The following is a 20,450-nucleotide window of genomic DNA, read 5'->3' on the forward strand; positions in this document are numbered from 1 at the left end:
TGTTATCTAGGAAGCTAGCTAGCTAGGAACCTAGGAAGCTAGCTACCTAGTTATTTAGGAAGCCATCTACCATGGAACCTAGGAAGCTTGCTACCAAGAAACCTAGGAAGCTTGCTACCATGGAACCTAGGAACCTAGCTTCCATGGAATCTAGGAAGCTCGCTACCTAGTTATCTTGGAAGCTTGCTAGCTAGTTATCTAGGAAGCTATCTGCCATGGAACCTAGGAAGCTAGCTACCTAGGAACCTAGGAACCTAGCTACCATGGAACCTAGGAAGCTAGTTACTATGGAACCTAGGAAGCTAGCTATATAGGAACCTAGGAAGATTGCTACCATGGAACCTAGGAAGCTAGCTACCATGGAACCAAGGAAGCTAGCTATACAGGAACCTAGGAAGCTAGCTACCATGGAAACTAGGAAGTTAGCTAGCTAGGAACCTAGGAAGGTATCTACTATGGAACCTAGGAAGCTAGCTACTATGGAACCTCGGAAGCTAGCTACCATGGAACCAAGGAAGCTAGCTAACTAGGAACCTAGGAACCTAGCTACCATGGAAACTAGGAAGTTAGCTACCTTGGAACCTAGGAAGCTCGCTACCTAGTTATCTAGGAAGCTATCTACCATGGAACCAAGGAAGCTTGCTAACATGGAACCTAGGAAGCTAGCTACCATGGATCCTAGGAAGCTAGCTATCATGGAACCTAGTAAGCCAGCTACTATGGAACCTAGGAAGCTAGCTAGCTAGGAAGCTAGGAAGCTAGCTACCATGGAACCTCGGAAGCTAGCTACCATGGAAACTAGGAAGCTAGCTACCTAGTTATCTAGGAAGCTATCTATCATGGAACCTAGGAAGCTTGCTACCATGGAACCTAGGAAGAGAGCTACCATGGAACCAAGGAAGCTAGCTACCATGGATCCTAGGAAGGTAGCTAGCTAGGAACTTAGGAAGCTAGCTACCATGGAATCTAGGAAGCTCGCTACCATGGAAAATAGGAAGCTAGCTACCATGGAACCTAGGAAGCTAGCTACCATGGAACCTAGGAAGCTAGCTACCATGGATCCTAGGAAGCTAGCTAGCTAGGAACCTAGGAAGCTAGCAATCATGGAACCAAGGAAGCTAGCTAACTAGGAACGTAGGAACCTAGCTACCATGGAAACTAGGAAGTTAGCTACCATGGAACCTAGGAAGCTCGCTATCTAGTTATCTAGGAAGCTATCTACCATGGAACCAAGGAAGCATGCTAACATGGAACCTAGGAAGCTAGCTACCATGGATGCTAGGAAGCTAGCTAGCTAGGAACCTAGGAAGCTAGCTGTCATGGAACCTAGTAAGCCAGCTACTATGGAACCTAGGAAGCTTGCTACATAGGAAACTAGGAAGCTAGCTAACATGGAAACTAGGAAGCTAGATACCTAGTTATCTAGGAAGCTATCTACCATAGAACCTAGGAAGCTTGCTACCATGGCACCTAGGAAGCTAGCTATATAGGAACCTAGGAACCTAGCTACCATGGAAACTAGGAAGCTAGCTTCCTTGAAAGCTAGGAAGCTCACTACCTAGTTATCTAGGAAGCTATCTACCATGGAACCTAGGAAGCTTTCTACCATGGATCCTAGGAAGCTAGCTAGCTAGGAACTTAGGAAGCTAGCTTCCATGGAATCTAGGAAGCTCGCTACATAGTTATCTAGGAAGCTAGCTAGCTAGGAAACTAGGAAGGTAGCTACCATGGAACCTAGGAAGATTGCTACCATGGAACCTATAATGCTAGCTACCATGGATCCTAGGAAGCTAGCTAGCTACGAACTTAGGAAGCTAGCTTCCATGGAATCTAGGAAGCACGCTACGTAGTTATCTTGGAAGCTCGCTACCTAGTTATCCAGGAAGCTAGCTAGCTAGGAACCTAGGAAGCTAGCTACAATGGAAACTAGGAAGCTAGCTACCTTGGAACCTAGGAAGCTCGCTACCTAGTTATCTAGGAAGCTATCTACCATGGAACATAGGAAGCTTGCTACCATGGCACCTAGGAAGCTAGCTATATAGGAACCTAGCTACCATGGATACTAGGAAGCTAGCTTCCTTGGAAGCTAGGAAGCTCACTACCTAGTTATCTAGGAAGATATCTACCATGGAACCTTGGAAGATTGCTACCATGGATCCTAGGAAGCTAGCTACCATGGATCCTAGGAAGCTAGCTATCATGGAACCTAGGAAGCTAGCTATATAGGAACATAGGAAGCTAGCTAGCTTGGAACCTAGGAAGCTAGCTGTCATGGAACCTAGTAAGCCTGCTACTATGGAACCTAGGAAGCTAGCTATATCGGAACCTAGGAAGCTAGCTATATAGGAACCTAGGAAGCTAGCTACCATGAAACCTATGAAGCTAGCTACATAGGAACCTATGAACCTAGCTACCATGGAAACTAGGTAGCTAGCTACCTTGGAAACTAGGAAGCTCGCTACCTAGTTATCTAGGAAGCTATCTACCATGGAACCTAGAAAGATTGCTACCATGGAACCTAGGAAGCTACCTAGCTAGCAACTTAGGAAGCTAGCTTCCATGGAAACTAGTAAGCTCGCTACCTAGTTATCTAGGAAGCTATCTACCATGGAACCTAGAAAGATTGCTTCCATGGAACCTAGGAAGCTACCTAGTTAGCAACTTAGGAAGCTAGCTTCCATGGAATCTAGTAAGCTCGCTACCTAGTTATCTTGGAAGCTAGCTAGCTAGGAACCTAGGAAGCTAGCTACCTAGTTATTTAGGAAGCTATCTACCATTGAACATAGGAAGATAGCTACCATGGAACCTAGGAAGCTCGCTACCTAGGAACCTAGGATCCTAGCTACCTTGGAACCTAGGAAGCTAGCTATATAGGAAAGAAGGAAGCAAGCTACCTAGGAACCTTGGAAGCTAGCTACCACAGAAATTTGGAAGCTAGCTACCTAGTTATTTAGGAAGCTATCTATCATGGAACCTAGGAAGCTTGATACCATGGAACCTAGGAAGCTAGCTACCTAGGAACCTAGGAACCTAGCTAACATGGAACCTAGGAAGATCGCTACCTAGTTATATAGGAAGCTATCTACCATGGAACCTAGGAAGCTTGCTACCATGGATCCTAGGAAGCTAGCTAGCTAGGAACTAAGGAACCTAGCTTCCATGGAATCTAGGAAGCTCGCTACCTAGTTATCTTGGAAGCTTGCTAGCTAGTTATCTAGGAAGCTAGCTAGCTAGGAACCTAGGAAGCTAGCTACCTAGTTATCTAGGAAGCTATCTGCCATGGAACCTAGGAAGCTAGCTACCTAGGAACCTAGGAACCCAGCTACCATGACCTAGGAAGCTTGCTACCGTGGAACCTAGGAAGCTAGCTACCATGGATCCTAGGAAGCAAGCTACCATGGAACCTAGGAAGCTAGTTACTATGGAACCTAGGAAGCTAGCTATATAGGAACCTAGGAAGATTGCTATATAGGAACCAAGGAAGATTGCTACCATGGAACCTAGGAAGCTAGCTAGCTAGGAACCTAGGAAGGTATCTACTATGTAACCTAGGAAGCTAGCTACCCAGGAAAATAGGAACCTAGCTACCATGGAATCTTGGAAGCTAGCTACCTTGGACCCTAGGAAGATTGCTACCATGGAATCTAGGAAGCTCGCTACCGAGTTATCTATGAAGCTAGCTAGTTAGGAACCTAGGAAGCTTGCTACCATGGAACTTAGGAAGCTAGCTACCATGGAACCTAGGAAGCTAGCTACATATTTATTTAGGAAGCCATCTACCATGGAACCTAGGAAGCTAGCTACCATGGAACCTAGGAAGCTAGCTACTTAGTTATCTAGGAAGCTAGCTAGCTAGGAACCTAGGAAGCTAGCTATCATGGAACCTAGGAAGCTAGCTAACTTGGAACCTAGGAAGCTAGCTATCATGGAACCTAGGAAGCTAGCTACCTAGGAACCTATGAACCTAGCTACCATGGAAACTAGGAAGCTAGCTACCTTGGAACCTAGGAATCTCGCTACCTAGTTATCTAGGAAGCTATCTACCATGGAACCTAGGAAGATTGCTACCATGGAACCTAGGAAGATAGCTACCATGGATCCTAGGAAGCTAGCTACCATGACCTAGGAAGCTTGCTACCATGGAACCTAGGAAGCTAGCTACCATGGATCCTAGGAAGCAAGCTACCATGGAACCTAGGAAGCTAGTTACTATGGAACCTAGGAAGCTAGCTAGCTAGGAACCTAGGAAGCTAGCTATATAGGAACCTAGGAAGATTGCTACCATGGAACCTAGGAAGCAAGCTACCATGGAACCTAGGAAGCTAGCTATATAGGAACCTAGGAAGATTGCTACCATGGAACCTAGGAAGCTGGCTACCATGGATCCTAGGAAGCTAGCTAGCTAGGAACCTAGGAAGGTATCTACTATGGAACCTGGGAAGCTAGCTACCCAGGAAAATAGGAACCTAGCTACCATGGAATCTAGCAAGCTAGCTACCTTGGACCCTAGGAAGATTGCTACCATGGAATCTAGAAAGCTACCTAGCTAGCAACTTAGGAAGCTAGCTTCCATGGAATCTAGTAAGCTCGCTACCTAGTTATCTTGGAAGCTCTCTACCTAGTTATCTAGGAAACTAGCTAGCTAGGAACCTAGGAAGCTAGCTACCTAGTTATTTAGGAAGCTATCTACCATTGAACATAGGAAGATAGCTACCATGGAACCTAGGAAGCTTGCTACCTAGGAACCTAGGATCCTAGCTACCTTGGAACCTAAGAAGCTAGCTACAGAGGAAAGAAGGAAGCTACCGAGTTATCTATGAAGCTAGCTAGTTAGGAACCTAGGAAGCTAGCTACCATGGAACCTAGGAAGCTAGCTACCATGGAACCTAGGAAGCTAGCTAACTTGGAACCTAGGAAGCTAGCTATCATGGAACCTAGGAAGCTTGCTACCTAGGAACCTATGAACCTAGCTACCATGGAAACTAGGAAGCTAGCTACCTTGGAACCTAGGAATCTCGCTACCTAGTTATCTAGGAAGCTATCTACCATGGAACCTAGGAAGATAGCTACCATGGAATCTAGTAAGCTCGCTACCTAGTTATCTAGGAAGCTAGCTAGCTAGGAACCTAGGAAGCTAGCTACATATTTATTTAGGAAGCTTGCTACCATGGAACCTAGGAAGCTTGCTACCATGGAACCTTGGAAGCTAGCTACCTAGGAACCTAGGAACCTAGCTTCCATGGAATCTAGGAAGCTCGCTACCTAGTTATCTTGGAAGCTCGCTACCTAGTTATCTAGGAAGCTTGCTAGCTAGGAACCTAGGAAGCTAGCTACCTAGTTTGCTAGGAAGCTTTCTACCATGGAACCTAGGAAGCCTGCTACCTAGGAACCTAGGAAGCCTGCTAGCTAGGAACCTAGGAAGCTAGCTAGCTAGGAACCTAGGAAGCTAGCTAGCTAGGAACCTAGGAAGCTAGCTAGCTAGGAACCTAGGAAGCTTGCTACCATGGATCTTAGGAAGCTAGCTAGCTAGGAACCTAGGAAGCTAGCTTCCATGGATCTTAGGAAGCTAGCTAGCTAGGAACCTAGGAAGCTAGCTTCCATGGAATCTAGGAAGCTCGCTACCTTGGAACCTAGGAAGCTAGCTACCTAGTTATCTTTGAAGCTCGCTACCTAGTTATCTAGGAAGCTAGCTATCATGGAACCTAGTAAGCCAGCTACTATGGAACGCTAGGAACCTAGGGTCCGTCCTAAGTCTCTTTGGGAGTTCTCCTCAAAGATTTTATCTTTGGGAGTTCTTCTCCAAAATCCTTAGTTCAGTGAAGGCCCTTTATCCCCCATTTCTCAGGAGTTGATTTGTGTGACATGTCTGGCCCAATAGATAAGCCAGCAGCGGATGTCGCTTTCATTGCCATGCAGGCGCATTGTCTTTGTGGTGGCCAGCTTCTCCAAGCTGTACCCCCACGGAAAAGACTATTTGCACCTATTTCTGTTTATCTTTACAACCATAAGCAGAGACAATTGCGCCATAACACCCATCCAGATAACCGGCAGTTATCAGTCAGAGTCTTGTCACCAGAAAAGGCCTTGTGAAGCAAAATTTGAGACAAAGAAAAACAGTTAATGTCTTTCACACCACCTGGTGGCTCAAAGATTGCTTGAAACTGATGCTCAAAGGTCTGTCCACGGTTGTGAGGGAAAGGAAAAAAAATAAAAGCAGAAGGGAAAAGAGGGGTTGGGGAAGTAAGGAGGAATTAAATGTTACAAAACTGCTGTAACAGATTTTTCGGGCTTAGTTACAAATGTTACTGTGATCTGTTGGTTTTGTCCATCATTAGTTGAAGCAGTTACAATGTGCACTGAAGATACAACATATTGAATAAGTTGAATATAACAAGGAATCACGCAAGGAATAGACAGAAGTGTTGCAACTACACACAATAGTTAAAATAGAATACATTTCACCCATGGCCGCCCGGAGGCCAGGAAAAATAAGATCAGCATCTAGGCCTTTCCAGGTTTTGGGGGGAACATGGGCAATTTCTTTGACAACTTTACCATTATCATCGATTTTAGACAACAACTAGAGTTATTCACTTTTGTTGCAAACCAAGGTGTTTGCCGCGTTTAGCCAAGGTTAACCCAGAGTGACGTGGGGAAGCATACACATACTCAATGTGAGCAAGCTTCAATTTTATTAGCAAATCGGTGCCTATTATATAGTATTTTTCTTACAAAGATCATGCACACCACTCGTGATATGTGTTTTCTGATTGGTTAGTTTTAGCTTACATAATGCATTCCACACCAAGCTTTGATTAGTTACACATTATCACTTAAGTACACTACGCGGTATAACATTTTACTTTCTTGATCTTGTTCTGGTTGCTAAATCAAGTACATGTTCTTCTTTCCTCTGCACGCACCATTCCCCTGGGGGAATGCTACGCGCTCAAGCGACCATGCTGTCCCAAATGTATCGTTCCTAACATTTCCCCTGTTTTTCTTTTAAAGTAATATAGTCGTGACCTCCTTGCTCTATTAGCCAATTTTGAAAGATATCAGCTGTCGCCGCAAGATTTGCTTGTGGCGTAGCTAGTCGGACCGTGCAGGAGACGACTATGCGGGCCACAATAATAGCTACAATGATGATAAGTATCCACTTTATAATTTCCTTAAGCAATCCATATAACCAGGATGAGAGTCCCGGAAAGATTGACCGAAACCAATCATCGATGGGATTATGGTCTTTCATTATCTGTTGTGTGTGATTGAGCAACCAATGAATTTGATTATGAATAGATTGACTATTATCAGATAGGTTAAAGCAACACATACCCTCAAAATCTTTACACCCATGCCCCTGTGCTAGTAATAAGAAATCAATGGCAGTGCGATTTTGCAGTACAGCGTGTCTCAAGCTATTCATATCTTCCAACATTTCTTCAAGAATTAATGATGTAATATTACTTTGTTTAACAGTCCAACAAGCTAGTCTCTCTATTTGGGTTAAGGCTTGGGCTGCTGCTACACCTGGAACCAGGAAAGAAGCGAAGACGTTTGCTGTTGTTGTCCATAGTTTTATCTCGTCCGAGCACTCGGCTGTCAGCGCTGAAGCGGCTCTCCGATGTCGACGACTGTTGCTATTGATCAAGGCTTTAGAGATATTCAGCCATTCCTGATGGCAAGGAGCAAACAAAGTTAATTTGCCAAGATAACATGGTCCCCCTACTATGTTCTTTGGGAGGCCTGCCCAGGCTCTATCGCCACATATAAGGAAAATTCCTGGTGGTAAAGCTTTAGCTGACTGATTATTTAGTAAAAACTCTCGTCTCCTAATCCCTCCTTCAGATGTATAACGTAAGCCATAAGCATTTCCTTTCGAGAAACTACCTCCACAATAAGTAGACCAATTAAAAGCAACACGATTTTTTGGAAAGACACCTTTCCAAGATTGTCCTACATAAGGACTATGAATGGTTAGTAGTTTTGGATTATTGTGCGCAAATTTTTCAAAGGTACTACCTAGACCAAACAACAAGCAAGTGGTTTTAGTTCCATTTACATTATCAACCGCGCGGGATCCCAGTAAATCCAATTCCTGGGGGTCCCATGGCAAGGAACTATTGAGGCTACGGATTAAACATGCACTTTGGGTCGCAGGCTCTGAATATTTACAGGCAGAAACATTTCTGACATATGCCTTGAATTCCCGAGTCTCGTACCCTGGCCACCCAATTAAACAGGTACGAAAGGGCTCTCCAGCTGATTGTAAGCTAAGACAAAAATCTGGATTATGTGTAAGGTTTGCCCATGTTACCCAGACATTTGAACTAGATGCCAATAGCGGTGGTTGCCTGGTCGCTGCTACCGGGAGAATCAGCAGGAATGTCAGGATGTTCCATAACAGCTCGTGTCCACTTCGTAGGGACCCATAGTGGACCTGTGGGAGTAAGCACACACGTGTATCCTCTACCCATAAATAATACCGGGGCTGGATCACACCAAACTCCAGATTTCGGATCCCGATACTTTACACGCATTGCAGATTTTTGAACAGGAGAAGGAGTGTCCTCAATTCCCTGCTGGTGTTTGATGACAGGTGGGACTGATTCTCCTTCTAAAACACATAAATGATTCAATGTAAAAAGAGCATGATGTAATTTTTGACCGGGATCTGGATGGTCAAATTTATCGAGATACATTTTTAGGGTACGATGCGCTCTTTCTATAATAGCTTGACCAGTTGGAGAATGTGGAATGCCGAAGATATGCTTAACTCCCCACTTTTGTAGAAATTGTTGAACTTTGACTCCTGCGTAAGCTGGGGCATTATCTGTTTTAATACTCTGTGGAACTCCCATAATTGCAAAACACGCAGTGAGATGACGAATAACATGAACTGCTCGTTCTCCGTTTTGAGCGGTTGCCCACAAAACCTTACTGTAGGTATCGATTGACACATGCAGGTAATGATATCGGCCTAGATTACGAACATGAGTAACATCCATTTGCCAGATTTCAAGCGGACCAAGTCCTCTAGGATTCACGCCTATACCTAATCCTGGGCCATGGTTTGAACACCGAGGGCATGCGCGAACAATAGCTCGTGCGTCGGTCAATGAAATATCAAACTGACGTTTTAAACCCTTCGCATTTTGATGATGCATAGCATGAGTCTGCCAAGCCAGCTGAAATGGGTCTACAGAGAGTGCGGGCGATACTAGTTGATCAGCGATCGCATTGCCTTCGCCTAGACCCAAAGTAGTCCGATGGCTCCTAATGTGCAAGGCACAATATTGGGCAGTGCGAGTGGAAATGGCTCGCTTCAAGGTACATAGTAAGGAAAACAATCGCTGATTAGAAATGTCTCTTATGCGCGCTCCCTCGATTCTTTGAACAACTCCTACCACATAGATCGAGTCCGAGACTATGTTAATAGGATGGTGTACCCAATTCAGGAGCGACCATACCACAGCCAGGAGTTCGAGGGTCTGTAAGGAATCTTCAGGCGTAGCTGTCATCACATGTGATTGCCACTGCGTCTGATTTTTCCATACTGCTGCTGCTTTTCGGGTCCGTTTTCCTGCATCTGTAAAAACTGTTACAGCATCATTTAGCAGTTTCAATGAGAGCTTTGGCATTTCTAGCCATGTTGAATTTGTAATAATGCTCACGGGAGAGGTCAAGGATTTTACCATGGAGTTGGTAAATGACAACAAGCTTTCAGACAGTTCAGGTGAATGCAATAAATACCAGTCCAACATCTCCTTTTTGATTGGCAGATAGATTCGATCAGGATCTGTGCCTGCGATTGTACGTACACGCAACCGTCCTTTCTTAATTAAATCTGCTAACCCTTCAAGGCGGGTTTCCAATGTAGTGCGAGGCTGTAGTCGAGGGAACAACCATTCTAATACTCTAGGTTGCGGACTAGGCTCTCCTTGAGTAATGGCTCCTATCAGTTCCTGATCGTTCATAAAAATTGTCAAATCCAAGGGCAGCATAGGTAATCTTCGCTGGACACTTTTATTCACTATCTGAGACAACAGTTTCTCCACAGCTTGTTGCTGCACAGGTGTTATGCATAGAGGAGCAGCGGGATCTGACCCTTTCAATAATGGCCTCAGAATATTTAAGTCAGCCGCGGGAAAGCCTATAATTGGACGCAGCCACTGTAAATCTCCAAATAACTTCTGAACATCATTTAAAGTCCTCAGCTGTACCCGCACTGATAGCTTTTGCGGTCTTACTGTCCCTTCAGTAATTTGCCAACCAAGGTATTTCCAAGGAGACTCTCGTTGAATTTTCTCCTTGGCAATTTGCAAACCATGGTCACTAAGAATGTTCTGCAAAAGCTGTTCCTGCTCCTGAGTAAACTGATCAGGTTGAGCTACCAAAATATCATCCATATAATGGTATATAATTGCATGCGCCCAGCGTCGCCGAATAGGCTCCAAGGCTGCACCAACAAACAGCTGGCAAATTGTAGGACTGTTCTTCATGCCCTGGGGCAACACTGTCCACTGATAACGAGCCGCAGGCATGGATTTATTGATACTAGGAACTGTGAATGCGAAGCGCTCTGCATCATCAGGATGTAGTTTAATTGTAAAGAAACAGTCCTTTAGATCAATGATCAGGATATGCCATGCTTCAGGAATCATAGCAGGGTTTGGGAGACCGGGCTGAAGTGCTCCCATGGCTTGCATCTGATCGTTTACTGCGCGTAAATCATGCAGCAATCGATATTTCCCTGATTTTTTCTTTATCACAAATATCGGAGTATTCCAGGGACTTACCGAAGGTTGAAGATGACCTGCCTGCAATTGCTCCTGTACCAGTTGCATAGCTTGATCCAGGCTTTCACGGTTCAACGGCCACTGCTCGATCCAAATAGGAGTATCTGTCATCCAGTTCAGGCGGATCGGGAAAGCCCATGCAGTAGCCGTTACTAAAAAGGCATCTGGTGAGAGTCGTTAGTAAGAACAAGACCCATTTGGTCCATAACATCACGACCAATCAATGCTTGTACGCCTGTTGGCAGAGGCATAACTATCACTTTACAGTTTGCAGTTTGATCGTCGATGCAGACTTGCACCAAATGTACACTTCGCTGCACCACAACAACGCCACCTACACCCTCTACGCCTTTGCCAGCCCTTTCAGTTGGCCAATCCTTAGGCCATACAACTGATGAAATGATAGTAACATCAGCTCCTGTGTCTAGGAGGGCTTTGATATGTTCCCTTTGGTCTCCGTGTACCAGGAGAACTGGCGTAACGGGGCGACCGGTGAGGGGCATTGTTAACAATGCTAACGCTTCAGTTGATCCAAATCCACCTTGTCCCCTGGGGGTTTCTTGCCGAGCTTTCATAGCCGCAGACAGGTGGGGCAGTGGTATAAGCTGTGCTATTAACGATTGCGCGGGAATGTGAACAGGCGGAAAGCTGGTATAGGCAACAATATATATCACGCCAGTATAGTCCTTATCAATGAGGCCAGGTATAATCATGAGACCCCTTATGCCAGCAGAAGAGCAGCCAATCAGTAACACACCATGAGGTTGATCGTTAATTATTAACGGTGCTACAGCGGTTGATGGAATTTTCTGTGGCCGTTTATCAATCAATGTTACATCTACTGATGTTGCCAAGTTGAGGCCGAGGCTACCTGGTGTGGCTGGGGAGAGTGAGAATTGCTCGCTACTGTTATCGTCGCGCGGCGGCTCCCGCTCCGCTTGGCGTTTCCCGAACGACATACAACCGTAGCATGAGTATTTGACCGACAGTTATTACACCATACATTGGTTGACTTACAGTCTTTGCGAAAATGGCCATTTCGTCCACACCTGAAGCAACGTTGAGGGCGCGGAGTCGAAGACGCTGCTTTACTCTCAGCTTGCTGCAACAGCGGTCCAAAGGCAGCAAACACCCGATCCTGGGCTCCAGCTAACTTTTCACCTATATCTTGAACAACAGAGCTTAACATCACTTGAGTGGGGGTAGGCACTCGGCTCATACGCTCTAACATTTCTTCAACAGTGGCATTTAAAGAGAGAGTGGCAAGAATTGCTTTTGTAGCTTGATTACTATTTTCTAATAGACACTGACGTAACAAAGACTGTTTCATCCAATCAGGTACATCTGCATATGACAACGCGTCAGTTATCTTATCGACAAAGTTAGCAAAAGATTCTTCCCGACCCTGCTTGATCGATAAATAAGAGGGAGCCGGTTTTGATGACCGCACCATGTTGTACGCATCTCGAGCTAGGTTCATACTTTCCATACACACTTCTGGCCCCATTTGAACCTGCATCTCTGGTCTAGAGAACATATTACTACCTGTCAATTGATCAGCTGTCACTTGGTACAATGGATCATACATATCTCGTGGCGCGCTAGCACTCATTTCACATAAGCGGCGCCAATGAGATTGCCACATCATTTGTTCTGACGGCTTCATAATCATTCTCATAATTGTTTTTACATCCTCTGGAACAAGCACACTACTAGACCATATATAAGTTAATAATTGACGAGCCGGTTCACTATGCAACCCATGTTCTGACACTGTAGAACGCAATTGAAATAGCATTTTCCAACCAAGAGGAACATGAACCCCTTGAGCTCCACCATCTGCTGTGGGCTCAAATCGAATGGGAAAAGCCTGACCAATTATTTCAGCCACGTCAGAGTGACCTTGTTCCACAGCTTGTCGAGCGATTTCTGCCCAGTGAGGTCGTGCTAGGGGACCTGCGGTGGGTCCACTTTTACGCACTTTGCCGCCTGAAAGCAATGGCGGTGGTGGTGGGAGATCCCCATTTCCCTCCTCTGGGGGAAAAAGATCAGGTTCTGTCTCCGGGTTCTCAGCCGTTGGTGCAGTGGGCAGCACCGCTGATACCCATACAGGGGCAGGGATCCCTAGGGACGGCTGAGGGGGATCTTCAATTCGACCAGTCGCAGCGGCAGCTCCGCCATGCAACTGAGCAACTGCCTGTCCCGCTACCTCCTGCTCAATCTTATGCCGCTTTATGCAATTAGTAATCTCCCGCCAAGGCTTCATCAGCTTTTTCGCCTCCTTTCTATCATCAATTACATGATCCCACAACACTTCACCTAAGGTACGCCACTGATCGATATTAAACAATGTCCCTGCCGTCAAGAAAACTCCCACTGTCCGACCATAATCCAAAATATTTGGCACTGCTTTAAGGGTGCCAGCACTAATTCCCCGCTTTTCTAAAAAGCATGATAAAAGATTTTGGGCTACCTCTCTCTCCATCCGTTCTGTCCCGCAGGAACAAAGGCACTCTGAGGAGGAGAAATCGCGCTGGCCAGTCGCTTAGCCCCTGGATCCCGTGCCGGTCCCGCTGCGCGGTCAACCGAAGCTACGCAGCTTTTCCGCTTTTCGCATTTGTGCCGGTCCCGCTGTGCGGTCGACCACACCTGCGCAGCTTCTCTGCTGCAAAGCAGCAGAGGCTTTGGTCCAAAACCACGTACTCGGGTCCCTGTTCGGGCGCCAAATGTTGCAAACCAAGGTGTTTGCCGCGTTTAGCCAAGGTTAACCCAGAGTGACGTGGGGAAGCATACACATACTCAATGTGAGCAAGCTTCCATTTTATTGGCAAATCGGTGCCTATTATATAGTATTTTTCTTACAAAGATCATGCACACCACTCGTGATATGTGTTTTCTGATTGGTTAGTTTTAGCTTACATAATGCATTCCACACCAAGCTTTGATTAGTTACACATTATCACTTAAGTACACTAAGACCTACGTGGTATAACATTTTACTTTCTTGATCTTGTTCTGGTTGCTAAATCAAGTACATGTTCTTCTTTCCTCTGCACGCACCATTCCCCTGGGGGAATGCTACGCGCTCAAGCGACCATGCTGTCCCAAATGTATTGTTCCTAACACACTTTGTCACAAACAATCTATTCCTTAACAACATACCGAGCACTAACTGGTTTTGCAATGCCATTATCAGTACTTGTTGCATTGGTGATTTTAATTCTCAGAAAGCATATCTCGTCCAATTCAACAATACGTGGATTTGCCATGTAATGTTTTCAAAGATCATAGATGGAACAAACATGTTTTCTAATAGGCTGAGTGAAGGTATAACTTCACCACGCTGCAACACTGCATGTTGCTTCAAGGTTAAATATGAACAGAATTGTCATTTAAGCATCTCAAAAGCGATTGAAATGCTGAGAGAGATATATGCTAGTTTGGCAAGTTCAAGTATTGTTATAATCTGTAGAACTTTCGCGGGGTAGTGTGTTTAGCATATCCCATAATATAAAACATTAGAGAAACGTACACAGAAACATCACAGAAACATACACCTTACTTAACAAAACATAAACACTTTCCAACAACCATGTTTTGGATGGAACTCCTGGACTGGTGTTACAATAAACAACATAATGGGTTTCTTTTTGTGGCCACATCTGACAGACATTAGATGGGTCCCTTGGTTCATTTCCAAATTTATTAGGAAGTTGGAAACACCATAGCAGAGTTACATGCGAATCATAATCAGTTTGATAAAAAGGGGTAGAAGAAGAGATCAAAAGGAATGGCATTACTGTGCAGGGAGCAGCCAGTAAGCCAGCAAAACCTGTGAAAACTCAAACCCAAGTGAGAAGTTTAACGGACCTAAAGACAACACCCACACCCACAATAACCTGAAACACGATACTATGCAACCAAAATACACAGTGTAATCAAGAGGTGTATTCAGCGTTCTAGTATGATCAAATCTTCAATATTTGTCCCAAAACACAAATGATTAAAGTCAGCTGTCTGCCTTTCTGTGTTCAGTCGAGGTCCAACGGGGGTCTTCTGTAAAACAAAAGAGGACATCGGCTTGCCCTTTTGGGGCTTGTTAATATGGTTAAAATGAGGGAATAATCCTGTGAGTGGTACTTTGGTATTCCTTTTCCCAGGCATCCTTAGCCTTCTAAGCGTATTTAACAGGTCGTTTCCTTTTGTTGTAAGTTTTCTAATGTACATCCACCCTCCTCCCCCCCCCCCCCCCCCTCACTTGAGAGGGGCGAGAGCATTAGTTTTCCTGCGGTCCTAGTATCCATACTGATTCCAAAGTTGGGGACACACGGAGGTGAAGTGCCACTTCTTTTGGGCTTTTGTTTTGGCCAGCCATTAACTAACTTCTCTAATCTGTCTGTAGGCAATCCATCCATTAGTTCTCGCGGAATGCCCTTCTGCCGGCCCAGCATCCAAAAACTATTTTACGTTTATGATTTATATTTCGCCCACTTGGTTTCACTGAAAATGAGAACCTTTTAGATCTGTGGGGGTCCCGGTTAGATAGGGGAGGGGTCGAATTGGCCAGTGCACGCCTCACTGCCTTTATCTCAAATTTACTGTTGGAAGAAGTCACTGGTCCATATTTTCTCCCATAGTTAATTAATTCTTGGGCAACCTCCCCCCACGTCCATACTTTGCATCCTGACTGCAGACGATTAGGGGTTGCAGCACCTCCTGACGCTGCCTGAATTCTTTCTCCCTGAGGCACAGCCTGTATTTTTCCTTGTAGTTGTATACCTATAGGTTTTAATGATTCAGGAAGCCCCCTAATTAAAGGAGTCATCCTCTCAGGATCAACAGGCATCATCATAGGTGATTTATGGTGTGGCTGCAGCTGTCTATCATACATCATTTGCAGACAAGCAGCCTTTTGAACACTTTCCACTAACTGATCAACTGTCCCAGTAATGGCAAGGGGGTCTCCTCTTTCTAAAGGGTTAAGACCACCTGCCCAATAGGCAACTCTCTGTGTTAGGGACCAGGGAGCACGATTGTAGCCAGTAGTTAAAAATACTCCTGGTCCCCAATAACCTTCAGCCTCTTTTTCGGTTAAAAGTATCTGGTCTCCACCCATGAGGCTGACCCTCCATACGTACTCTGTTTCTGATTCTTTAGGAGAGCGGCCAAAATCTCTTTTCAATTTTGCTAGCTCAGTAGCAGAGAAAGGGGTTTCTTTAATGTTCATTTGAGGATCTAAATCCTCACCATTATCGTATGAATACTCAGTTTTTATTAAAGAACGCAACTGAGCTGGGGGAGCTTCTAATTTGTCAATATTTGCCTTTAAACCTTGCAATTCTTCCCTTGGATAAGTTTTCTCTTGAGGTGCACTAGTATCACTAGCATCCTTACCCGTTAACACTTCCCTTAAGACCATTTGCAACAGATCAGAATTATGTTTTTCCCTTTCTAACTGCTTCTCTAGGTTTGCAATTTGATTTTGCAGAGATTTTATCAGCTCCTGACTTACTTTAACTGATTCCTGCAGTGCTTGTAAAGCTTGGCTCTCTGATTTAAGCTGCTGGTTGTGAAATTCTATGGCTGCAACCAGAGCTGAACCCAATACCGCACAAATAAATGCCTTTCCTTTCCCAGCTCGGGTACGAGCGTCCTTTTGCAGAACATTAATACTGTCTGAAACACTCTGCAAGTTATGCCAGTTCTGCTGTGCCCACTCTACCCCTGTTAACGAGGGTTTGGCACCGTGCTTTTCTAAAAGGTCAAATAATACATCTTCACCTTTCATTGTGACTACACTGTCACTCATTTTTCAATGTGCAGAAAGATCTACACGGAGAAAGAGAGAGGGAACAGTATCCAAAACTTCGAGTCAAACAAATGCAATTGCTCAAATCACTCCTCTGTTTACTGAGAGGAGCATGCAAAAGTCAAAGAAGATCAAAGAAAATGCAAATACATAAATCGCTTCTCACTTCCCTGTGAAGCCACAAAGAGAAAAAAAACTTCAAACCCCACACCTAAGTTACGAAGAACCCTTACATTTCGAGAATGCACAGTAATCTTCACGGGACTCAAAATTATTTCCCAAGAGGCATACACATAAACAGTTCCAAAGACACAGTTAAGTTTCAATATGCGGAGTGATTCTTTGTAGAGAGGTGCTCACGTCAAAATCATCACAATTATCACTCCTTACAACTCCAGGAGACACACACGGGAAAAAAGTTCAAATTTCACACTTAAAACTCAATATGCGGAGTGATTCCTTCTGGAGAGGCACTCACATCTAGATTATCAAAAATATCACTCCGGGCAACTCCAGAAGGTACACACATCAACTATACCTGGAAGGGCAACAATCTCACTGTCGGGGATCCTGCCAACTACGCCATTAAAAACGTCACGCTCCAATATAAAGGAGAGAGACAAGGTTCTTCATATGTATATGTATACCCGATGATGAGATTAAGACACAACGGGTCAAATGTTAGCCCAACCAGTTTATTACAAATACTAGTTGCTTAGGGATATGGGGAAGGGAAGGTGGGCAATAGAAAAGAGATGAAAAAGCATGGATACTTGGCAGAAAGCAAGAGAGATATAATCACCACCGTGGATACATCGAGGTTCATAGTAGGTCCGTTGATCTCAGGAACTTGTCAGGTCACCGCGGGGGATGGGAGATGGCAGCAAGCAGGCCTCAGGGTCTGTCCTAAGTCTCTTCGGGAGTTCTCCTCAAAGATTTTATCATTGGGAGTTCTTCTCCGAAATCCTTAGTTCAGTGAAGGCCTTTTATCCCCCATTTCTCAGGAGTTGATTTGTGTGACATGTCTGGCCCAACAGATAAGCCAGCAGCGGATGTCGCCTTCATTGCCATGCAGGCGCATTGTCTTTGTGGTGGCCAGCTTCTCCAAGCTGTACCCCCACGGAAAAGACTATTTGCACCTATTTCTGTTTATCTTTACAACACTAAGCAGAAACAATGGCACCAAAACACCCATTCAAATAACTGGCAGTTATCAGTCAGAGTCAAGTCACGAGAAAAGGCCTTCCGAAGCAAAATTTGAGACAAACAGTTTCTGCCTTTCAAACCTAGGAAGCTAGCTACCTAGCTACCTAGGAAGCTAGGAAATTAGCTGACTAGGAAGCTAGCTGTCTAGGAAGCTAGGAAGTGAGCAGGCTAGGAACCAAGGAAGCTAGCAGGCTAGGAAACTAGGAACCTAGCTACATAGGAACCTAGGAACCTATCTATCTAGGAAACTATGAAGCAAGCAACCTAGAAACCAAGGAAGTTAGCTACCGAGAAACCCAGAAAGCTAGCTACGTATTAAGCTAGGAAGCTAGCTACCAAGGAACATAGGAAAGTAGCAAACTAGCTACCTAAGAACCTAGCTACCTAGGAACCTAGGAAGATACCTATCTAGGAACCTAGGACCTAGCAAGCTAGCTACCAAGGAACATAGGAAAGTAGCAAACTAGCTACCTAAGAACCTAGCTACCTAGGAACCTAGCAAGCTAGCTACCTAGGAACCTAGCAAGCTAGCTACCTAGGAACCTAGCAAGCTAGCTACCTAGGAACCTAGCAAGCTAGCTACCTAGGAACCTAGTAACCTACGAACCTAGCTAACTTGGAAACTAGGAACCTAGCTACCTTGGAACCCAGTTACCTAGCTGCCTAGGAACCTAGGAAGCTAGCTACCCAAGAACCTAGCTACCTAAGAACGTAGGAAGATATCATCCTAGGAACCTAGGTACCTAGCTAGCTAGGAATCTAGGAAGCTAGATACATAGGAACATAGGAAACTTGCTTACTACGAACCTAGTAACGTAGGAAGCTAGCTATGTAGGAAGCTAGCTACCTAGGAACATAGGAATCTAGCTACCTTTGAGCATAGTAAGCTAGCTATCATAGAACCTAGGAAACTAGCAAAGTAGCAACCTAGTAAGCTACCTAGGAACCTATGTTGCCAGCTACCTAGGAACCTATGTTGCCAGCTACCTAGGAATCTAGGAGCCTAGCTACCAAGGAACCTAGGAAGCTAGCTACCTTGGAACAGTTACCTAGTTACCTTGGAGCATAGTTACCTAGCAACCTAAGAACCTAAGAACCAAGCTACCTTGGAACCTAGGAACCTAGCTAGCTAGGAAGCTAGGAAGCTAGCAACCTACGAAAATAGGAACCTAGGAAACTAGGAAGCTTGCTGACTAGGAACCTAGCAACGTATGAAGCTAGCTACCTAGTAACATAGCTACCTAGCTATGTAGGAACCTAGGAAGATAGCTAGCTACGAAAATAGGAACCTAGGAACCTAGCTACCTAGGAACCTCGGAAGCTAGGAAGCTAGCTCCATAGGAACCTAGGAAGCTATCTACCAAGGAACCTATGAAGTTAGCTATCTAGGAACCTACGAACCTAGCTAGCGACGAAACTAAAAACCTAGCTACCTATTTACTAAGGAACCTAGCTACCTAGCTATAGCTAGGAACCGAGGTACCTAGGAACCGAGGTACCTAGGAACCGAGGTACCTAGGAACCTAGGAACCTAGGAAACTAGGAACCGAGGTACCTAGGAACCTAGGAAACTAGGAACCGAGGTACCTAGGAACCTAGGAAACTAGGAACCGAGGTACCTAGGAAACCAGCTACTTGGGAACTTAGGAATCAAGCTACCTAGGAACATAGGAACCTAGCTACCTAGGAAGCTAGCTACATAGGAACCTAGGAAGTTAGATACCTAGGAACCTAGCTACCGAGGAACATAAGAACCTAGCTTCCTAGGAACCTAAAAAGCTAGGAAGCTAGCTACCTAGTGAGATAGGAACCTATGAAGTTAGCAACCTTGGAAACTAGGAAGCTAGCTATCTAGGAACCTAGGAAGCCAGCTAACGAGGAAGCTAGCTAGCTGGGAACCTAGGAACATAACAACCTAGGAACCTAGCAAGATAACTACCTAGGAACCTAGGAAGCTAGCTAACTCGGAACCTAGAAAGCTAGCTACCTAGGAACCTAAGAAACTAGCTATCTAGGAACCTAGCAAGCAAGGAACCTAGGAAGGCAGTTACCTAGGAACCTAGGAAGCTATTTACCTAGGAACCTAGGAAGCTAGGAAGCAAGCTAATTAGGTACATAGAAACCTAGATACCCAGGAAACAAGGAAGCCAGCTACCTAGGAACCTAGGAACCATGGAACCTAGCAAGCTAGGAACCTAAAAAGCTAGATACCGAGGAAACTAGGAAGCTAGCTATCTATCTACCTAGGAAGCTAGCTACCTAGGAACCTAAGAACATAGGAAGCTAGCTACTGAGGAACATAGGAACCTTGGAACATAGGTACCTAGCTACCTAGGAAGCTAGCTAACTAGGAACCTTGAAAACTATCTACCTAGGAACCTATGAAGCTAGCTACATATCTAGCTAGGATTTTAGGAACATAGGAACCTTGCTACCTAGGAACCTAGCGACATAAGAACCTAGGAACCTAGCTACCTAGGAAGCTAGCTATCTAGGATCTAGGAGCTACCTAGGAAGCTAGCTAGAATCTAGGAAGCTAGCTACCTAGGAACGTGGGAACATAGCTACCTAACTGGCAAGGATCCAAGGAACATATGAACCTAGGCATCTAGATACTTAGGAACCTAGGAAGCTTG

At 44.9% G+C, this 20,450-nt stretch overlaps 1 long non-coding RNA gene across 1 annotated transcript in view; it reads right to left on the minus strand.

Moving 5' to 3' along the window:
- Positions 1 to 8,186: 8,186 nt before the first annotated feature.
- LOC136048407 (uncharacterized) overlaps positions 8,187 to 20,450 on the minus strand; it is a 54,809-nt gene continuing 42,545 nt past the window's right edge. Inside the window, exons 2-3 of the long non-coding RNA XR_010622170.1 lie at positions 10,800 to 10,951; positions 8,187 to 8,440 (exon numbers count right to left, since the gene is read on the minus strand). This is a non-coding gene — a long non-coding RNA (uncharacterized LOC136048407). The remainder of the gene's footprint in view (positions 8,441 to 10,799; positions 10,952 to 20,450) is intronic.

The sequence above is a fragment of the Cyrtonyx montezumae genome, unplaced genomic scaffold (genome assembly GCF_038088225.1).
Source record: "Cyrtonyx montezumae isolate F1298 unplaced genomic scaffold, pur_monq_1.0 scaffold_0, whole genome shotgun sequence".
In the NCBI taxonomy this organism is placed as follows: domain Eukaryota; kingdom Metazoa; phylum Chordata; class Aves; order Galliformes; family Odontophoridae; genus Cyrtonyx; species Cyrtonyx montezumae.